Source organism: Musca autumnalis, unplaced genomic scaffold (assembly GCF_047663935.1).
Source record: "Musca autumnalis isolate F117 unplaced genomic scaffold, ASM4766393v1 scaffold_4, whole genome shotgun sequence".
NCBI classification, from domain to species: Eukaryota; Metazoa; Arthropoda; class Insecta; order Diptera; family Muscidae; genus Musca; species Musca autumnalis.
Genome location: NW_027411977.1, coordinates 229,196,154 through 229,214,374, shown reverse-complemented (window position 1 = coordinate 229,214,374; position 18,221 = coordinate 229,196,154). Strand labels below are relative to the sequence as shown.

The following is an 18,221-nucleotide window of genomic DNA, read 5'->3' as shown; positions in this document are numbered from 1 at the left end:
CTTCATACGTTTCACACATTTTCCTCTTCTTCTTCTCTTCAAAAGATGATGGATTTTCAGTGTCGTTTGGTTCAGAGGTAGGTTCTTCTCTCCTTAGTTGGTTTGGGCTTCAGAATAGAATTAGATTCAACCACGTTGCTTGAGGCATTAGGTTTCATCTTCTTCACCTTTTTGCCCGTCGCCACAGCTTCTTTAGAGGTTTTGGCTTGAGCAGCTACAGGGTCTGGGAACAATCTTGACCACTTGAAGCTCGCGTCGAGGTTCATGAGGGTAAGTAAATTCATTCGAATTTTCTCATGTACCTGAGTACTTCATGAAGACTTCCTTCCCAGAATGCAAAATCGGATCTGGTCCTAACAAGACATATCACAGCCCCTTTGTACCTTTAATTTATCTTAAAATATCTTAAAAACACCAAGAAAAGTAAAGAACATGCCTACTGTAATAAAAACTATTGATTTTGTTTTCATTTGGTTCTTTGTTCGTTCATTTTTTTCTGTGAAATTCTTTGGTGAGATAATCGGTTTTAATGTTATCTTGTTATTCTCTCTTTATTGTTTTCTTTTCCTCAATTATAAGTCGACCACAAAGAAAAGGTTAGTAGTTGTGCTGGGGAACACAGTTGGTGGGTTAATATTAAGCTAGACACAAAAATGATTGATTACTTTTTCAACACAATGACGAATGTCATGTATACAAATAACTTAAAAGAAACAATCAGCTAATTGGGGCCTATGGAAAGTGAAGGCACAAATATTTAAAAGTTTAGAATATTTTAACATATGTATTTACATAAGGTTATGCCCCGACAGAAGTCTAAAAGCCGGGGTACATAAGCTGCCTCGCCCGATTGCCTTACTTTCCTCATTCATTTCTGACATAATAAAAATAAAAGAATAAAGAAGGCCGAGCAAATTTCGAACTGGGTTGACCTTTTTATATTTTTTTTTTTGTCAGAAGCAAGTAAGGCAAGCAGGCGAGGCAGATTATAAACCCAGGCCTTAAGATTTCTAAATGAAAGAACATTTTTACGATGATCTAAACCGAACTTTACTCAAAGTTGTCATTAAAGTTATACATATTTTGGTGGGTAATCTAAATGAAGGATTGATAATGCTAATTCCGGATTCCCTCACAAAATAATATGGGGATCACGAAATGCAAGTATTCCAGTAGAGGAAGTCGTACGATTGTCCAGTTTTTAAAACAAATGTTGAGATAGACAGTGATTTTGTCCTTTAGTTCGTTGAGGCAGTCTTCGGTGGCCATAATGGTCAGTCATCTGTGTAAGTCACCAGTTTTACGCCGTGGGGAGTGGCAGGACTATTGGAGACGTAAAAGTTGAATAGCAATGGATAGACTACACCATCATGTATTTCGAGATTTTAAACTTTCAGGCGTTTAAGAAGCATGGTCTTTTTGCTTAAGGCATTTCCAGTAAACGAATAAAGAACGGTTGAGCCAAATTCGAAGTAGTTTACCCTTTCCCTTTTAGCTTTCTACCAGAAATAACGTAAGCCAGAAAGCCAGCCGCTAATGTACATCTTATGTAGACTTCCTACCTCTGAACTCCAATGTGCCTGCCGAACATTAATGTAATCATTTCTTCGTCGTCCTAGGCATCAAGACGTCACCAAATAAAGCTGCATGATTGACTGTGTCAAATGCCGTTGACAAGTTTAGGGCTACTATAATCGTACTTTCGGCTGCCGTTTGCAATGCTTTTGACGACATCTGTGGGGGCTGTGAGCCTTTTTGAATCCCTACTGGTGATGTGCTGCTGGAGGATGTTCAGTCATGTTAGGTAGCAGTAGAAATTCAAATACCTTGGCTAGCGTTTGCAAAAGGAAAATCGGACGATATAAATCTCATTTACCACTCTCAATCGTCTAATAGTTCGTTTACATATAACTGGATTTAACAAATTCAGCAGTGGATTTAAATTGTCAAATTCATTGTCAAGTTAAATCGACATAAAATATGTTTACTCTGTAAAATGCTCTAATGCAAACCTGACTTAATACCTTTGCCCGTTGTTTATGTTTTTAAAAGGCTACACAAATAGCCAGGTGTTTCCATATTACCGTTTTTGTATGAAAATTAATTAAATTAACCCTGATTATAAAAATATATAAAACATCAGAAAAAAGAGTGTTTAATGCATTCTGCTACAATCGTACCATGTAAACTATGCTTAAGTAATAAAAATGTTAAGGCCTCGGCACATACGCGGTCCTTTGTGAGTTGCGTCACGCTTTAAAAACAATAACCACATGAAAAAAGTGTAAGTGATGCCAAGTGTGTTCTAGAAGATTTCATGTGGTTGTTGTAAAGCTGAAAACTCATCCAACGTTTGAGTAAAGTTTTGTGTCATTTCTGGTAGAAGAATAAAGAAAATTTTAAACTTGGCAGCACTTTGACTTTTATCTACCAGAAATGACACAAAACTTCACTCAACTGTTGGATGTGTTTTCAGTTTAAGGCGACACTTAACGGACCGTATGTGTCAGTCCTTTAAAGAATACGATTAAAACAGCTGGTTTGTGAGAGAGGGATAGACCTTCATTACCTTTTAAGCTATGACAAGGAACCACCGTTATAGTACGTTTATATTAACGAAATCGAGTGGATTTCAACTGTCAATCCGTTGCGTATACGTCAGATGAAATCTTATCTGAAATCCATTTGACGTTTAAGCAACGGAATTGACAGTTGAAATCGAGTGGATTTCGTAAATGTAAACTTAGCATTATTTGAATAAAAGTCATAGAACACTTTTTCTGTTTTCGTTTTAACCCTGCGTTTACACACGACAGGACAGTTGAGTACATATATTGATTGTCAAAAATTCAAAACTTGCCTGTGTGACGTAGGCGTCCAGACAACTGCAAAAACAGTTGTAAAATTATGAATGAAAATCGTCGATTTCTTTTTGTTTGTCGTTTACATATTTTGTTTTTGTTCATGTTCTTTTGTTTTCAACATATTTCAATTATTATTTCACACATTTTTACAAAAAATGTCAAAAAATTGTTAACCCTACTGTCTGTGAAAAAATGATGGACAGCTATGAGACAACCGACAAATGTATGTGTTAGTAAATCAGAGTTGTATTTGAAGACAAATTGTCTGGTGTAAACGCCTAGTAAAGGGTATGTTCAGTTATGCTAGGTTTACATTCGGCATCGTTTCGTGATTTCGTGCGAAATCAGACACAATTTACCATGATTTCGCATACAAAAATGAAACCATATCATTTCGTGATTTCAGCGAAATCAATATCGAATTCTGTTTTTGCCTAAAAAAGTACCAATAGCGTAGCACAATAAACAAGGTATGATGGTGAATTCGTGATTTCGAAGGCGTTTCGTGATTTCGCGCGGAATCAAGCAAAATATATCATGATTTCGCATACAAAAATGAAATCATCTCATTTCGTGATTTCAGCGAAATCAACATCGAAATCACAGTACACATGATATACCACCCTGTTTTTGCCTAAAAAAGTACCAAAAGTTGTAACACTTTTCACGTATCACAATAAACAAGGTACATGGTCAATCGATGCAACAAAATATTTTATTATCAAAATTTGTAAACAATGTGAAAAAAAATATTAAATTACTGTGTTACAATGCTATTTTTCATTGTGTTCCCGTACTTGCTTAATAATCTTAGAAAAAAAGCGAATTGCTTCCCAATACAAATTTCGTAAAAATACCGGAACGGAAAAATGATGGAAATTGCAAAAACTCCAGCAGAAATGTCAAAATCAACGTATCAGCTATCGTATTTAGATGCCAACGAACATGCTGCTAGTGTCTGGTATGCCAAAATTGTATGGCAGAAAACAGGAGAAGAGGGTGTTAAGGCCAGAACAGAATCAATCGTTGTTGTTGTAGCAGCATATAATGCTGGGTTGGCAGCCGCTGGCCGAAACACTAGGTGCGTTCGTTTACTCAACAATTTGTACAAATTTGTACAAGTTCAGTAACTTCTTGTAATCGGCTAAGGTCTTTTGCATTATACTGTAGAGTAAACGAACAACATCCAGTAACAATTTGTACAAATTTTGAGTAAACGAACACACCTACTTTTAGTTTCGGGTCAATCCGGTACGTAAGAACCCGCTGCCGTGGGATTGAATCAATCGTCGCTTGCTTCCCCAAATGTCAAATTATAAAGGAATGCCAGAGCCTCTTTGCAAATCCGCCTGCGTTCCCCTTTAGGAGGCTCTGGCATTCCTTTATAATTTGACATTTGGGAAGCAAGCGACGATTGATTCTGTTCTGGCCTTTATTCGGCGCTATTTTTTGTTTACGGGAACGCATTTTTAGCACTAAACGGGAAAACTACTGCAACTAGTAATATTTCGCATGTTTTCAACACAACTTTTATCTATCAAAATTTGTTATTATTATTATTATTATATTATTATCAATGATAACATTTATTTTATTTTTTCATTTGTTAGTACTATACACAATTAATACGATATATATACAATTTTACAATAATTTTCTAAATGACTAATTCAATTTACAACAACTAGTTTTGAACATTCATATTCGATCAGCTGCGCATATACATCTACCTTGATTATTGTAATATGTTTGAAATCACCAAAAAATAAGTGTAAACACCGGGGTGTATTTCAGGATTTCATGAAATCCAGTGGTTTTTGGAGCGCAAGTGTAAACTGGGCATCACTTTGAAAGATTTCATTGTGTTCCCGTACTTTTTTAATGGTAAAGTTAGAAAAAAAGCGACGTGAGGGGTAAAATAACAGAAATTTGCAGAAATGTCCAAGATCAACGTATCAGCCAATCAGATGACAGGAAACGCATTCCCAGCACAGAAGGGGAAAATAGTGCAAGTAGTACTATTTTGCAGGTTCTGGAACACAACAACGATAAAAGTAATTTCTTTGTATATTTGTTAGTAATACATAGTAATATTACAACAACTTTTGTAAATGCATGTACGATTAGCTGCGCATATGCATATACCTTGATTATTGTGACATTTTTGAAATCAACTAAAAATAGCTTTGTTCCTTTACGTTCATGTTTCTTCAAGTTTTACCATTTTAAATTCGGAAAGCGTTCCTTAACCCCAAAAAGTAGTAAACTGGAAGCAATTTTTAAGAGAGTGAGAGAGGAGAGAGAACCAAAATGGCTTTCTGCTCGACAAATTTCGTTGTGTAAAAAGTGGAAAATCTGTCAAACTGCTGATTTGACATTTATTTGACAATTAAGGCAAACGGAAAAAAGAAAAATACGCGTATTTTTTTGTCAAACCAAAATTAAAAGAAAAAAAAAAAAAATAATAAAAATTTAAATCAGTGAAATAAAAAAAAAACAGTGAAATTTATTTTTGGCCTGTTCCCGTACTTTATAAAGTAGAAAAAGTCGTAAACGATTTTTATATAAATTTTGTGTACGGGAACGCAAAATGTGTAAAAGTGGTAAAAATTGTAAAAACTTTTTAGTTCTGGAACAGAGCTTTTGTTTGTTATTTCCTTTTGTTTGTTTTTTGACATTGCTGCCAGATCTACTATTTTCCGTTTCTTTACATTTGTGCACAACTTGTTACTTGAAATCAATTTTCACAGTTTTCTGAGAGAAGAGGGAAATTCTCTCTTTTGCTACTTTTCCTATTAAAAAAGTAAATGAACAAAGCTAAGCTCTGTTCCAGAACTAAAAAGTTTTTACAATTTTTACCACTTTTACACATTTTGCGTTCCCGTACACAAAATTTATATGAAAATCGTTTACGACTTTTACAACTTTTACGACTTTTACCACTTTATAAAGTACGGGAACAGACCAATAATAAATGTAAACACCTGTAGGCCTATTCTGTAACTTTTATCGATTGAAAAGTTGTTAAAATGTCTTTTGTTTTTGTAACAACTACAAAACAAACAAATGAGATTGTTGTAAAATAAACAATGAGTAAAGTTGTTAAAAAGTTACAGAATAGGTACCCTGGGTGTATTTAAGGATTTGGTGAAATAAAGTGGATATCGGAGCATGAGTGTAAACCAGCTATTATATATTAAGATATTTGATTCTATAAACACTAAATTACCGTTGTTTGCTTTAGATAGAGGGAGAGAGACGCTTTGACAAAGTAATAAAAGATACCGTTACTTGAATTTGGGAAATAAACCTGACACACTTCAACATTTATTTTTAATGAGTATGTTAATTAGATATCAATATATTTGATTCTATAATAAAAATTAATTACCTTTGTTTGGTTTAGATAGGGAGGAAGAAACTTTGCCAAGGAAAAACAAGCAACCGTTATTTTAATTAGAGAAATAGAACCGGACACTTGTTTACATTCGTTTTCAAAGGGTGTGTTCAGTTAGACTTTAAGTTATTTGACATTGTAAAAAAATTATCGTTGTTTATTTAGATAGGGGCAGGAGGAAGCTTTGACAAGGAAATGTAATGCTTCTATGGACACATTCTGAAAGTCAGGGTGCTTCTGTAGACCCTTTCTGAAAGAAAAGCTGCTTCTATATTTCCTTTTTGAAAGAAAGACTGCTGCTATAGAAAATAAGGGTATAATTTTTTATTTGTAGTAAATTCTTTTCTTCAGAGGTTCCCACCGTTAATTGACCCATTAACAAATTCTCAAGGTCAATTTGATATTTATATTATTCCAAACCCTTTTGCGGTACCTGAAAATACATACCAATTTCTTATCACCTCAGATTGAGTTATTGTGTGGACATAGTTTTGATATGAATATCAACATTTCAAATAAGCTGTGATTGCGGTTGGATAATTGAAATAATACTTTGTATTTAACGTATTATCAGAATAGCAGCACGCCTTCTACACATTTGTTTTGATTAACAACAAATGCAAATAATTTTCTAAAATAAAAAGTGTTTTACAATTCAATTGAAACAAAAAAAGAAACGAACAAAGATTTTTTGTTCAAAAACCTTCTATTAAAACAAATGTCAAACACTTGTTTGACTTGGAAGCAATGGTTTCGCAATATAAATATGTATGATTAATTTTCAATGAACATGAGACCATTAGTAACAAAAAAACCTTTGAAATATTCATGGAGAAAATAATTGTCGGGTATTTGGAAATAGGAATTTCGAGCTGGAAATGTTCAAATAAAAATATTTTGTTAAGATGCAGTCCGAAAATGATAACGTCTTGGTTTTTAAGACCAAATCTCTTAAAATTTTATTTCACTCCAAACATCATGAATTTGGTGAATGAATAGAGCGAATCACCCACATTCAGTGTCATTTATGACAAATTCACTTGGCTTCCCCCATCAAACATTTTATTAAAATTTATTTATGGTGTATATTTTATTGTTTTTAAATATTCGCTATAAAAAAGCAATAAAATAAATTATAATTGTTTCAAACTTGGAATTAATGGTAAGCAATTAAAATAATATAAGTTATTCACTCGACTTGAAGATGAGCTGGCGGAAGCTGGTAGGTAGACAGCAACAACACCATCATCAGCAGCAAAATTCACACAAGCCGGCAATAAGTGTGAATTCTAATCAGCATATTGTCGTCACGAATTCAAAAAAAAAAAAAAATCATGTCTACTTAACTCGGAACTTGATGCATACAAAACGTTTTTTTTTTGTTCAATATGCAGATGAAAAGAATTTGCAATAGTTTATTGCATCCGAAATTAATTAATTTGGTTTTATTTTAAAAATATGTAGAATAGTTTAGAAAGACTGGAGAAGATCTATCGAAGTGGATTGAAGATCTATCATAAGCAAACAAGAACCACTTCAATAACCAGTTTTAAAACTTCCCTCTTTCAAATCTGCATATTTTGGTTTTTTGTTTTGTTTGCAAACATCACTTCCGGTATATAAACATCCGAATTAGAAATAATTTCTTAAGAAAATTCACCATAAGCTAACTTTCTTTAAGAAAGTCGTGATTCAGCAACTTTTCTATACGAAAACTTGCTATTCAGCAACTTTTCTCGACGAAAACTTGCTATTCAGCAACTTTTCTCGACGAAAACTTGCTATTCAGCAACTTTTCTCGACGAAAACTTGCTATTCAGCAACTTTTCTCGACGAAAACTTGCTATTCAGCAACTTTTCTCGACGAAAACTTGCTATTCAGCAACTTTTCTCGATGAAAACATGCTATACAGCAACTTTTCTAGACAAAAACATGCTATTCAGCAACTTTTCTAGACGAAAACTTGCTATTCAGCAACTTTTCTATACGAAATGTTGCTACTCAGCAACTTTTCTATACGAAATGTTGCTACTCAGCAACTTTTCTATACGAAATGTTGCTACTCAGCAACTTTTCTATACGAAATGTTGCTATTCAGCAACTTTTCTATACGAAATGTTGCTATTCAGCAACTTTTTTATACGAAATGTTGCTACTCAGCAACTTTTCTATACGAAATGTTGCTACTCAGCAACTTTTTTATACGAAATGTTGCTACTCAGCAACTTTTTTATACGAAATGTTGCTACTCAGCAACTTTTTTATACGAAATGTTGCTACTCAGCAACTTTTCTATACGAAATGTTGCTATTCAGCAACTTTTCTATACGAAATGTTGCTATTCAGCAACTTTTCTATACGAAATGTTGCTATTCAGCAACTTTTCTATACGAAATATTGCTATTCAGCAACTTTTCTATACGAAATGTTGCTATTCAGCAACTTTTCTATACGAAATGTTGCTATTCAGCAACTTTTCTATACGAAATGTTGCTATTCAGCAACTTTTCTATACGAAATGTTGCTATTCAGCAACTTTTCTATACGAAATGTTGCTATTCAGCAACTTTTCTATACGAAATGTTGCTATTCAGCAACTTTTCTATACGAAATGTTGCTATTCAGCAACTTTTCTATACGAAATGTTGCTATTCAGCAACTTTTCTATACGAAATGTTGCTATTCAGCAACTTTTCTATACGAAATGTTGCTATTCAGCAACTTTTCTATACGAAATGTTGCTATTCAGCAACTTTTCTATACGAAATGTTGCTATTCAGCAACTTTTCTATACGAAATGTTGCTATTCAGCAACTTTTCTATACGAAATGTTGCTATTCAGCAACTTTTCTATACGAAATGTTGCTATTCAGCAACTTTTCTATACGAAATGTTGCTATTCAGCAACTTTTCTATACGAAATGTTGCTATTCAGCAACTTTTCTATACGAAATGTTGCTATTCAGCAACTTTTCTATACGAAATGTTGCTATTCAGCAACTTTTCTATACGAAATGTTGCTATTCAGCAACTTTTCTATACGAAATGTTGCTATTCAGCAACTTTTCTATACGAAATGTTGCTATTCAGCAAATTTTCTATACGAAAACTTGCTATTCAGCAAATTTTCTATACGAAAACTTGCTATTCAGCAAATTTTCTATACGAAATGTTGCTATTCAGCAAATTTTCTATACGAAATGTTGCTATTCAGCAAATTTTCTATACGAAATGTTGCTATTCAGCAAATTTTCTATACGAAATGTTGCTATTCAGCAAATTTTCTATACGAAAACTAGCTATTCAGCAAATTTTCTATACGAAAACTTGCTATTCAGCAAATTTTCTATACGAAAACTTGCTATTCAGCAAATTTTCTATACGAAAACTTGCTATTCAGCAAATTTTCTATACGAAAACTTGCTATTCAGCAAATTTTCTATACGAAAACTTGCTATTCAGCAAATTTTCTATACGAAAACTTGCTATTCAGCAAATTTTCTATACGAAAACTTGCTATTCAGCAAATTTTCTATACGAAAACTTGCTATTCAGCAAATTTTCTATACGAAAACTTGCTATTCAGCAAATTTTCTATACGAAAACTTGCTATTCAGCAAATTTTCTATACGAAAACATGCTATGCAGCAACTTTTCTATACGAAAACATGCTATGCAGCAACTTTTCTATACGAAAACATGCTATGCAGCAACTTTTCTATACGAAAACATGCTATGCAGCAACTTTTCTCTACGAAAACTCGATATTCACAAACTTTTCTATATGAAAAATTGCTATTCAGCAACTTTATGAGACCCACAATTTTTCTGCCCATGTTTGTATTCCTACAAACAACAATCTTTCTGTCTAATCTTAAATTTGATTGACACACAAACATGATGAACGCTGAACACCATTCCTGCGAAAAATTTCCCGCCTACTTTCTTACATTCAGCCAAGACAAGTTTCTAAGCTTTAACCTATTAAGTACCCGGTTTGTTGGGGACAAATCAGCTTGACTAATTAATTGCAAAAAAAAAAAACAGGAATATTTGCCAATGTCCATAAAGACAAGAGATAAAAAAGTAATAATAAAACTTACATTTTTTTCTTGGAGAATCCAAACAAGGTGCAGACACCACAGCTCAGCACAACACCAACAACACAAATTGAATTCACTTGTTGGGAAAGCCCAATGAAGAAATATAAACCTACAAACAAACGTCTCTTCCTTTCTCCTTCTTAGGCACTTCAATCACATAACACAACGACTTGTTGTTGCTTTTCACTGACTTGTAACATCATAGGTAGTTGCTTTCATGCTTTTTAGGTATTTTCTTTGTTTTCTTTAATCAATTTTCCCGTCTTCTTTTGCATTCGTTGGGTGAAAAACTTTATTAGTAAAACAGTTAAATGTTGGAAATATTTTTTCTTCTTCTTTTTTTATTAAATTTTGTTTTTATTACAATTTTCTTTTATTTTGATTTACTTTTTTTTCAAACTTTTTCCTTTCCGTTATTCTTTTATTCTAATAAGATATCAATAACTCGCGTAAACATTCGTTGTTGTTGTTCGTCCCGCGCATGAAACTCTTCTACGTTGTTTACCTTCTCACAGTTGAACTTATACCGTTATTTTTTGCGACACTTGACGTTCAAACCAAAATACTCAACTGCCAAAACACCACAGCAACCAAACATCAAACCAAACTACTACAAAGGCATAGGGTTGCCAATGGAAGAAAATATCGATTTACGGTGGTGAAAAAGTCGACCAAATTTTAAATTTATTGAAATTTATTTTTGCTCACAGAAGTGTAATAAATTAATTAAATGGTCGTTCTTTATATAGAAAAGTTACTGAATAACAACATTTCGTATATAAAAGTTGCTGAATAGCAACATTTCGTATAAAAAAGTTGCTGAATAACAACATTTCGTATAGAAAAGTTGCTGAATAGCATCATTTCGTATAGAATAGTTGCTGAATAGCAACATTTCGTATAGAAAAGTTGCTGAATAGCAACATTTCGTGTAGAAAAGTTGCAGCAAAATTTCGTATAGAAAAGTTGCTTAAAAGCAACGTTTCGTATAGAAAAGTTACTGAATAGCAATATTTCGTATAGAAAAGTTGCTGAATAGCAATATTTCGTATATAAAAGTTGCTGAATAGCAACGTTTCGTGTAGAAAAGTTGCTGAATAGCAACACTTCGTATAGAAAAGTTGCTGAATAGCAACATTTCGTATAGAAAAGTTGCTGAATAGCAACATTTCGTATAGAAAAGTTGCTGAATAGCAACATTTCGTATAGAAAAGTTGCTGAATAGCAACATTTCGTATAGAAAAGTTGCTGAATAGCAAGTTTTCGTATAGAAAAGTTGCTGAATAGCAACATTTCGTATAGAAAAGTTGCTGAATAGCAACATTTCGTATAGAAAAGTTGCTGAATAGCAACATTTCGTATAGAAAAGTTGTTGAAAAGCAAGTTGACGTATTCGAAGTGAGATTGACAGTTGAAATGCACTGAATTTGGTAAATGTTAACACGCATTGTTTTAGCAATTTGACCTTCACCACCGCCAGGCTACAAAACTGATACGGCTACACGCGAGTTCGATTGTTTGTAATAAAAATTTTGCAATACAAATTTGATTTGATTTACTGACTGATTAAGTAGACGAAACAAAAGATTTGTTTAAAAGGCAGCTTTTACAACGACAAAAACAATTGCGATTTTCACAAATGGAAAGTTGCTGAATGGCGACTTTTCGCATAAAAGTGTTGAGGAATGGAAGAGTTGCCGAATAGAAACTATTCGTAGAGAAAAGTTGCTAAATAGCGATTTTTCGTAGAGAAAAATTGCTGAAAAGCGACTTTTGGTAGAGAAAAGTTGCTGAATAGCGACTTGTCGCAGAGAAAAGTTGCTGAATAGCGACTTTTCGTAGAGAAAACTTGCTGAATATCGATTTTCGTAGAGAAAAGTTGCTCAATAGCGACTTTTCGTAGAGAGAAGTTGTTGAATAGCGACTTTTCGTAGAGAAAAGTTGCTGAATAGCGACTTTTCGTAGAGAAAATGGCTGAACAGCGACTTTTCGTAGATAAAAGTTGCTGAATAGCGGCTATTTGTAGAGAAAAGTTGCTGAATAGCGACTTTTCGTATAGCAAAGTTGCTGAATAGCGACTTTTCGTATAGCAAAGTTGCTGAATAGCGACTTTTCATAGAGAAAAGTTGCTGAATAGCGACTTTTCGTAGAGAAAAGTTGCTGAATAGCGTCTTTTCGTAGAGAAAAGTTGCTGAATAGCGACTTTTCGTAGAGAAAAGTTGCTGAATAGCGACTTTTCGCAGAGAAAAGTTGCTGAATAACAATTTTTCGTAGAGAAAAGTAGCTGAATAGTGACTTTTCGTAGAGAAAAGTTGCTGAATAGCGACTTTTCGTAGAGAAAAATTGCTGAATAGCGACTTTTCGTAGAGAAAAGTTGCTGAAAAGCGACTTTTCGTAGAGAAAAGTTGCTGAATAGCGACTTGTCGCAGAGAAAAGTTGCTGAATAGCGATTTTTCGTAGAGAAAAGTTTCTGAATATCGATTTTCGTAGAGAAATGTTGCTGAATAGCGACTTTTCGTAGAGAAAAGTTGCTGACTAGTGACTTTTCGTAGAGAAATGTTGCTGAATAGCGACTTTTCGTAGAGAAAAGTTGCTGACTAGTGACTTTTCGTAGAGAAAAGTTGCTGAATAGCGACTTTTCGTAGAGAGAAGTTATTGAATAGCGACTTTTCGTAGAATAGCGACTTCGCTGAATAGCGACTTTTCGTAGATAAAATGGCTGAACAGCGACTTTTTGTAGATAAAAGTTGCTGAATAGCGGCTATTCGTATAGCAAAGTTGCTGAATAGCGACTTTTCGCAGTGAAAAGTTGCTGAATAACAATTTTTCGTAGAGAAAAGTTGCTGAATAGCGACTTTTCGCAGAGAAAAGTTGCTGAATAGCGACTTTTCGGAGTGAAAAGTTGCTGAATAACAATTTTTCGTATAGAAAAGTAGCTGAATAGTGACTTTTCGTAGAGAAAAGTTGCTGAATAGCGACTTTTCGTAGAGAAAAATTGCTGAATAGCGACTTTTCGTAGAGAAAAGTTGCTTTTCGCAAAGAAAATTTGCTGATTACCGACATCTAGTAAAGAAAATTAGCTGAATAGCGACTTTTCGTATATAAAAGTTGCTGAATATCGACTTTTCGCAGAGAAAACTTGCTGAATAGAGACTTTTCGTAGAGAAAATTTGCTGAATAGCAAGTTTTCGTAGAGGAAATGTTGCTGAATAGCAAGTTTTCTTATAAAAAAAAGTTGTTACTTATTTTTTCCCGTATTTACAATTTTATTGTCGAATGAACTTGAACTTGACCATCTTTCTTTATTTCACAGACAACAAAACTGATAAGGGTACATGTGACTTCGATTGCAACGAAATTTTCCAATACAAAATTGAATTGCTGACAGATTATAATTAGATTTTACAATAACACCAACAAAAATATTGTCTTCCAATGAAAGTCCAGTATAGAATTAATTGATTAACTGCGTCAGCAAAATTAAAAAAAAAAAATGTCCACAACATATTCTGATTGCCTTTGTTTGCATAATAAACGAAAATTGTATTTTTACGGAAAATTTTCTTAAAAATAAAGATCAATGCATTGTAAATACATTGGCATATCAATATCGATGGGTATTTTGTTGAACCCAGTCATGGTGGAATAAGAAGGTGTTACATAAAAGCTTCGGTCCAGTACTTTTTTAATGATAAAAGTACCAAAAGAGCAAACTGTCGAAAATGAGTTCCACATACACATTTTTCTAAAATGTACGGGAATGGAAAAATGACAGAAACGTCAAAAAAACTGGAACAAATGTCAAAGTCGGCGAATAAACCAATCAGAAGCAGGCAAACATGTTGCACATTTTTGCTCGCCCAAATTTGTCGTGTAAAAAGTTTCTTAAGAGAAAGCTATTCAGCTGCATTTTTGTTCAAAGAGAAGTGAACATTTTGCAACTGATTTTATTCACAATAATTCATTTTGACAACTAGAGTGATAATCAGCTGTTTTTCCCGTTGTACCTGTATTATTTTGCCAAGATCCCAGTAAAATAATATGGCCTGTTCCCGTACTTTATAAAGTGGTAAAAGTCGTAAAAGTTGAAAAAGTCGTAAACGATTTTCATATAAATTTTGTGTACGGGAACGCAAAATGTGTAAAAGTGGTAAAAATTGTAAAAACTTTTTAGTTCTGGAACAGAGCTATTCTTATATGTATGACATTTACACAAGCCTTACTTGCACATAAATTATCTAAATTTTTTCGTGGAAATGTATCAATAAATAATATAATAATAATAATACATGATAAAAAAGTAAAAAAAAAAACAAAAGAAAAAGAAAAAAAAAAGCGAACGCTGACAAAATAAAATTAAAAACAGTGAAATAAAAAATAAAAATAAATTGAAAAGAAAGAAAATCTTTTTGACATTATTACCAAAACTACAATTTTTCCGTTCCTTTGTCAATATTTACATTCGGCAATTGTCAATTTTTCGGTGAGAGAGGGTGTTGAGAGGCAAAGCGTTACCAAATACCTCACCTCTTGTTGCTGGGAATAAAAATTATTTGCTTTTGATTTTGATATTATGTGTGTTCGTTTACTTAAAATTTGTACAAATTGTTACTGGATGTTGTTCGTTTACTCTGCAGTACAATGCAAAAGACCTTGGTCGTTTACAAGAAGTTACTGGACTTGTACAAATTTGTACAAATTGTTGAGTAAACGAACACACCTATTATTAAAAATGTTTATTTATTTTTGGTCTATTTTATATCACACAACAATAAACGCCACAAAACACAACGATAATTGTAGACAAATGTTTTATTCGTGATATTTCAAAAGAATTTAAACATTTGGTTGAACCAAATTTTTTTTTTTTTTATCATTTTGCTATGTGACTATGTTTTTTCGTTCAATTTCGAACTACGACAATATATTTTGATAGGAAATGGAGGTATCAGCTTGCCTTTTTGATGATCTTCTATTTGGATCATGCAATAGCTGCAAGGAAAATTGCCTAATATAATATTGATAATATCGATAGGGCCATCGATTTTTTGCCAGCTCTATTCCTTAACCCCGAAAAGTGGCAAAATTGGAAGAAATTTTAAAGAGAGTGAGAGGAGAGAGAGGGCGAAATAACTTTCTCTTCTACCGCAGGCTACCAGCAAAATTTCTGCAGGTAAAAATTACAGAACTGATTTTTCGACTTTTGTTTTACGATTATTTCACAACGAAAAAGAAAATAGACGAAAAACAGAAGAAAAAGTCGAACGCTGACAAAACTAACAGCCAGTTTCTGTATGTCGAACGAAGAATGTGTGCGAATGAAACACATTCTTCTTTCGACATACAGAAACAGGCTGTAAATTAAAAACTGTGAAATAAAAGACGGAAATTGATTTTTTATGTTTCTTTTTGACATTGCTGCCAGATCTACCATTTTTCCGTTCCTTTACTTTTCTGGTAAAAATATTCATGAGAGAGCAATTTTGACACTTTTCTCTTTTACCACTCTTACCATTAAAAAAGTAAAGGAACAAAGCTATAGAAACGTTTTAAGAAAAAACGTTTTTATATGAAACACCCTGCTATCATGTAGAGATTAACCGTTGATTTATGTGTCACCCTGTCATTCACATTAAAATGACATCTTGTGGTGAATCAAACATAGAAGATGAAAACCAACATATGCCAAAAACCGTTATAAAGTTATTGTAGTTGTTGTAAATATACTTCATTAATAAAAAATATTTTGATAAATAAGACACATTTTTTTGCAATATAAAACGTACAACAATAGAGAGTTGTCTCTTTAATATCTGTACTGAGTATCTCTCACTCAATGAGAGAATGATGGCAATCAAATAGCCCGCCTTTTTACGACAAACATGCATGGCTGCCAGATTTGACGATTTATCGTCATTTTGACGATTTTTTGGGCAAAATTTGACAAATGACGATTTGACGATTTTTACCCCAAAAATGACGATTTTTGGATATTTTGCAAATACAGTCATAAAAAATGTCGTAAGATATGAATTTGTAAAAACTGATCAAATATTCCTAATTAATTTCAAAAATTAATTATTAAACAATAATCACATACATATGTTTGGGCGTATATGCACAGGAATTTTATACTAGAACCAAACTGAATTCAATGGAAACAAGCAAAATATATAATTGCACAGCTCCAGGACCTGCAAAAATCTTATATTTTTTGGTAAATTTATAAAGGAACAAAAATTAAAAATAGCAACAGAATTTCGTGAACTGAAGCTTTTGGATTTTTAGGAAATGTTTGAAAATAATGAAACGGATTTATTTCACATTTGTAAAATTTGATTTGAAACGTGTTGATGGTTCATATGTTTTCCTTAGAGGTAGTTTACACTATCTATCAATGCCATATGACACGAAATAAAAACATTCCATATCTACCCACGCAGACAATGTGGAGAAGTAATTTTATAATAATTTTGCTGGTGTGGACGCACAAAGTAAATGGCGTAAGGAAAATCCCCAATATTGCACTTATTAGCTAATGATAATGATGGAAAATTTCATGTCATATGACATTTACATATAGTGTAAACTACCCTTTAGTAACACATTCGTCAACAAATGTTAAACGTGTTTTAAGCCAAGTAAATCTTCAAAAAACGAAACGAAATTCTCTTCATAAGCATTCACAGTAGAGTATATTTAACAAAACAAATTGTTTGAAACATTGATTGAACACGACATGTTAGGAATGTTGACTAAAATATTTATTTACAAAATCGTTTAATTAATTATTTAATTTAATACTGATTTGAAGCATGTTACTTACTGAAATATCCATTTTACGTTTGTTGTAATCATGGTATAAGTAAAGAGGTAGATTTAAATGAAAAAAATCTATAGAACCCTTGTTTTTCTTGAATTCCTAAAACTTCAAAATAAAAGCAACAAGTGGGTTTGTTTACAATGCATTTTTTGAGCAGTTTATAAAAAACGCGAAAAGTGAATGAAGAGTTAAGTTTTCTCCACATTACCGAGTTGTGAATATGATAAACTGATTGCTTCAATGCAAATCTCACCAATTTCTTCCATACAAATGGTCTAAAAACAATTTTAAAAATCATTGAATTCGATTGTTTTTAAAATTGTTTGGCATATTATTCAAACACCACACATATATACACAGTTTGTTTATACTGTTTTGAAGTTTTAGGCATACTCGAAAGAAAAAAATTAAATTGACATAAAGCTTTGGCTAACCTTTCTTATTAAACCATGGTTGTAATTAAAAATGTATTTAAATATAACTAAATGTCCCTATTTTAATTTTTGACGATTTTGTAAAATAGATTTGACGATTTTAATTTTAAAAATCGTCATTTTGACGATTTTCCATAAAAATAATCTGGCAGCCCTGCAAACATGGTTGACATGATTTCTCTATATCAATAATGGTGAATGATGGCTGAATATTTTCATATTTGTGCATGTAAGTGTTGTTATTTTTTAAGTTTTTATTATAATGAAACATCGTTAACAATACAAAAACCATAAACATTACAGAGACCAATGAAACAAAGGGCGCCAATCAACGAGAGAATGTAAAGAAAATTGTTAATGGAGATACATTTGCATAGACATACATATGTGAACATGGAATTTCGCAATTATAATTATAAAATATTAAAATCAATTGTTTTTTAGAACACCATCCATCAACACTGCCATCTTCCTTCTTGTGGATTCTGAGAATACAATTTCACTTCTTGGATACCACTGTTCAACAATATCAATTTCGGGTGTCTGTGCACCCAACAACCCAGCAAACCAAATGTCTGACACGTCTGAACAATTTCGGA

The 18,221-nt window shown here is 32.7% G+C and overlaps 1 protein-coding gene across 3 annotated transcripts in view; it reads right to left on the bottom strand.

The window, feature by feature from the left end:
* The window catches only part of LOC141401290 (ATP-binding cassette sub-family G member 1), a 45,256-nt gene extending 34,363 nt beyond the window's left edge, over nt 1-10,893 (bottom strand). The window contains exon 1 of one of the 3 annotated variants that reach the window (XM_073981397.1): nt 10,366-10,893. The gene's annotated coding sequence lies outside the window, so the exon portion shown is untranslated. The remainder of the gene's footprint in view (nt 1-10,365) is intronic. The other 2 variants (XM_073981395.1, XM_073981396.1) reach the window with 2 other exon arrangements.
* Between the last annotated feature and the right edge of the window lie 7,328 nt (nt 10,894-18,221).